The sequence below is a fragment of the Aplysia californica genome, unplaced genomic scaffold (assembly GCF_000002075.1).
Source record: "Aplysia californica isolate F4 #8 unplaced genomic scaffold, AplCal3.0 scaffold00412, whole genome shotgun sequence".
NCBI lineage: Eukaryota > Metazoa > Mollusca > Gastropoda > Aplysiida > Aplysiidae > Aplysia > Aplysia californica.
The window spans coordinates 138,071-143,432 of record NW_004797682.1 but is presented as its reverse complement, the minus strand read 5'-3'; positions in this window follow the sequence as shown (position 1 = coordinate 143,432).

Below are 5,362 nucleotides of genomic sequence, written 5' to 3'. Positions count from 1 at the left end.
GAGGGAGGGGGGGAGGTTGCAGGGGTAGAATGGTGTGGGTAGAGCTTCCTGCTCATTTTGAGTTTGAGTGTGATGGTGTTGGAGTGGCGTGTATACTGGATTGTTCCGTAAGGACCACCTGGGCCAGCAAGAGGAGCACCCGCAGACAGGACATCTACAGGAGGTATTTGTCTAGGAAATATGTCTCGGTGTTCATTATTATAGTTTTTCGAGATAAAGGTAAACGTTTTATTGTTGCATTTAGGTGGAGAGAGAGAATGATAAAATGTATTTTGACTGAAAGGTTTTTAAAAATGACCTTCTGTCCTTTTAAACTGGTGGTAAACAATATTATAACGACTCTTTTTATATTTTGAAACAATGCAAACTGTAAAGACGTAAGACAATTGTATTAATTGACACGTCTTCATCACCAGGACCAGCCACGGACAGGAGGACCAACTTGAGGAGCACCCACAGACAGGAGCATCTACGGGAGGTATTTGTCTGGGAAATATGTCTTGGAACATTATTTATTAATCATTAAAGTAAAATTAGAAAAATAACTATTGGTTTTGTTATTTCAAGGTGAAAGACTTGTTTTCGCATTTTGGTGAAAAAGAAAAATAACAAAACATTTCTCCTGACCCGTTTTTTATTAATGTCTTTTCTGGCCTTTCAACTCTTTAACATGCAATTTACAATCACGTTCCGCGTAATTCTCTCGTGTTTGTGGAAATGCGACCCGACATATTACGTTTGTAAAACCACTTGTTTCGAGTCAAACTCATCAATAAAGCATTACGCAGATGTAGAATTCATTTATCTTTGACTTCCGGGTCAAACTAAAGGCTTGTTAGCTCATACTTTTTTATATTCGGCTCGTACCATAATACAATAATGACTTCGCATCGGTCCAGCCATAGTTATGGACCTCGACTGCCGGACACTGCCACTGTCCAGACATAGTTAAAGCGTTAAACCAGTAGTAAAAATATTATATCCCCTCTTGTATATTCTGAAACAAAAATACAAACTGTATAGATACAATACGATTGTATTAATTGAGACGTCTTCATCACCAGGACCAGCCACGGACAGGAGGACCAGCCGGAGGAGCACCCACAGACAGGAGCATCTACAGGAGGTATTTGTCTGGAAAATAATATCTTGGAACATTATTTTGTTAATTTATAATTAAAGCAAAATTTAAAAAATACCCCCCCCCCCGGGGTGGTGCCACTGACTGAAGTGTCTGTAGGCCATTCCCAAAAGGGGGGGGGGGGGGTACATTTCTCGTTTTTATTAGAGTTGGGGCGAGCGGATGGACGGGTTCGTTACTCGCGGACTGAGTCAGAGCGAACGGGTAACGGACGGCCATGCGAGTGGACTGCGAACTTCAAGACAGTTCTATTTTTGGGGTCCACTCCACAATTATACTCTCTCATCAAGCAGACTGCGGACCTCAAATCAGTTCTTTTTTTTTTGGGGGGGGGGGGGGTCCGCTAAACAATTTAATTCCTTTAACTAGCAGTTGCGAGCGCCGTAAAACCTTATACTATACTATACTATACTAATTCCTTTAACAGGCGGGCGAACGGACTAACGCTATAGACAGCGAAAGATCTTGTCAGTTTGTTAGTGTTTGAGCGCTTAATTGGCTGCTCGCACTGTATGCTTCCCGGGAAGCTGAGAATGTTTCGGAGTGTTCTATGGTCTGCTGGGGTAATAATATAGTGTAAAGCGCATAGAGCCTGCTGTTGAGCGGGGATATGCGCTATACAAATGTTTTCTATTATTATTATTATTATTATTATTATTATTATTAATACTATTGCATTAATTGACACGTCTTCATCACCAGGACCAGCCAGGGACAGGAGGACCAGCCGGAGGAGCACCCACAGACAGGAGCATCTACAGGAGGTATTTGTCTGGGAAATATGTCTTGGAACATTATTGATCAATTACTTTTACTTTTTCATCCTCTGTTGCCATTATGCATAGAGGGGAGATGCAGTTTTCTATGGTAGGCTAGCTCCGCAGCTCTTTCAGTTCGGATACTATGATTTATCGGGGCTTCCTTGACAACTTCAATCCACCCTTTGTGTGGCCTTCCTCTTCCTTTATAGCTTGAGTGCTTGGTGTTGTAGGTTCTCAAGGCTGGCAGGCTATGTAACATACGTAACAGGTGGCCGAACCATTTGTGAGGCGTGCTGACAAAATGAGTTACTTCTTGCAATCCACAAATGAAGGTATTAGGCCAAAATAGACGCTAGAGTCAAATTTGTAGATTTTCTATTGATGCCATATTCTTAAAGTATAACATGCCTTTCATTATATCATACTTATAATTTGAAAATGCTTCACCTATGAACGTGATGTATCTATTTCGATAGAGCTTGAATCCGAGAAGTAACTCATTTTATACCCACGCTTCACATTTTGTTCTGTCTGTCTATGAAATGCAGTCAGATGTCCTGTGTCGATAGTGCCGTAAAACATCTACTCAATCAATCAATCAGTCAGATGTCCTGTGTCGATAGTGCCGTAAAACATCTACTCAATCAATCAATCAGTCAGATGTCATGTGTCGATAGTGCCGTAAAACATCTACTCAATCAATCAATCAGTCAGATGTCCTGTGTCGATAGTGCCGTAAAACATCTACTCAATCAATCAATCAGTCAGATGTCTTGTGTCGATAGTGCCGTAAAACATCTACTCAATCAATCAATCAGTCAGATGTCCCAGTGCAAATAGCCTAATGTAATCAAACATTGAAGTGAAGTTAGAAAAATAAATTGTTTTTTAAACAATTTTCAAGCTGTAAGGCTTTTAATTGCATTTCGCTGAAAAGGAAAAATAAAAAACGTATTTACTTACAGATGTCTATTAATGTCCTTTTAAACCAGTAGTAAAAATATATTATCAACTCTCTATTTTCTGAAACAAAAATGGAAACTGTAGAAACACAAGACGATTGTATTAATTGACACGTCTTCATCACCAGGACCAGCCACAGACAGGAGGACCAGCCGGAGGAGAACCCACAGACAGGAGCATCTACAGGAGGTATTTGTCTGGGAAATATGTCTTGGAACATCATTGATCAATTACTTTTACTTTTTCATCCTCTGTTGCCATTATGCATAGAGGGGAGATCCAGTTTTCTATGGTAGGCCAGCTCCGCAGCTCTTTCAGTTGTGATGTTATGTTTTCTTAGGGTTTCCTTGACACCCTCGATCCACCTTTTGCGTGGCCTTCCTCTTCCTTTATAGCCTGAGTGCTTGGTGTTGTAGGTTCTCAAGGCTGGCTGGCCAGGTAACATACGTAACAGGTGGCCGAACCATTTTGTTCTATCTTTCTATGAAATGCAATCAGATGTCCCAGTGCAAATAGCATAATGTACTCAAACATTGAAGTTAAGTTAGAAAAATGAATTTATTTTTAAAACAATTTTCAAGCTGTAAGGCTTTTAATTGCATTTCGCTGAAAAGGAAAAATAAAAAACGTATTTACTTACAGATGTCTATTAATGTCCTTTTAAACCAGTAGTAAAAATATATTATCAACTCTCTATTTTCTGAAACAAAAATGGAAACTGTAGAAACACAAGACGATTGTATTAATTGACACGTCTTCATCACCAGGACCAGCCACAGACAGGAGGACCAGCCGGAGGAGAACCCACAGACAGGAGCATCTACAGGAGGTATTTGTCTGGGAAATATGTCTTGGAACATCATTGATCAATTACTTTTACTTTTTCATCCTCTGTTGCCATTATGCATAGAGGGGAGATCCAGTTTTCTATGGTAGGCCAGCTCCGCAGCTCTTTCAGTTGTGATGTTATGTTTTCTTAGGGTTTCCTTGACACCCTCGATCCACCTTTTGCGTGGCCTTCCTCTTCCTTTATAGCCTGAGTGCTTGGTGTTGTAGGTTCTCAAGGCTGGCTGGCCAGGTAACATACGTAACAGGTGGCCGAACCATTTTGTTCTATCTTTCTATGAAATGCAATCAGATGTCCCAGTGCAAATAGCATAATGTACTCAAACATTGAAGTTAAGTTAGAAAAATGAATTTATTTTTAAAACAATTTTCAAGCTGTAAGGCTTTTAATTGCATTTCGCTGAAAAGGAAAAATAAAAAACGTATTTACTTACAGATGTTTATTAATGTCCTTTTAAACCAGTAGTAAAAATATAAAATCAACTCTTTATTTTCTGAAACAAAAATGGAAACTGTAGAGACCCAATACAATTGTATTAATTGACACGTCTTCATCACCAGGACCAGCCGCGGACAGGAGGACCAGCCGGAGGAGCACCCACAGACAGGAGCATCTACAGGAGGTATTTGTCTGGGAAATATGTCTTGGAACATTATTTGGTAATAGTCGAACCTGTGTTATACGGAGCGCCCACTACGGACGGTATCGGCCGATCGATCTGATCGCCCGACACGATCGCCTCAAAAACAAATGTGCTTGTTTTCAGTTTCAGGCGATCGAGTCGGGCGATCGGCCCGATCCAGCCGTAGTGGGCACCCCGTATAAACTATATAGAAATAAAACGCAAGGGGGGAAATGGAAAGTGGCCATTTGTACAGGTGGCCGTCTTATAGAGGTGACCGTCAGGGCAGGTTCGACTGTATTTGGTAATTTACTATTAAAGTAAAGTTAGAAAATAACCTATTGGTATTTCTGATTACAAGTGCAAGGTAAACATAAAAAAAAATGTTTAAGTAAAAAAAGGAAAAAGATGAAACATATTTTTGGACACATTTTTAAAAATGTCTTTGATGCTTTTTAAACCGGCAGCAAAAATATTTTATCAACAATTTATTTTTTCCCAAAAATAATACAAACTGTATGTATAGATGAAAGACAATTGTATTAATTGACACGTCTTCATCACCATGACCAGCCACGGACAGGAGGACCAGCCGGAGGAGCACCCACAGACAGGAGCATCTACAGGAGGTATTTGTCTGGGAAATATGTCTTGGAACTCTATTTGTTAATTCACTATTAAAGTAAAATGAGGAAAGTACCTATTGGTTCTTATGATTTAAAGGTAAGTTTTATTTTTTGCATATTGATAAAAAAGGAAAATGATCAAACAGATTTTCTGACAGATTTTTATTAATGTCCTTTTGTCCTTTTAAATCGGTAAAGAACAATATGATAGCTACTCTTTTTATTTTCTTAAAACAAAAGTACAAACTGTATAGATGTAATAAGATTGTGTTTATTGACACGTCTTCATCACCAGGACCAGCCACCGGATGACCACCCACAGACAACACGATTTCCGTACATCACACTCAGGCTTGAAGTCACGCAGTGGGACTGTAGAGATAGGCAGATAGGTTGATAGGG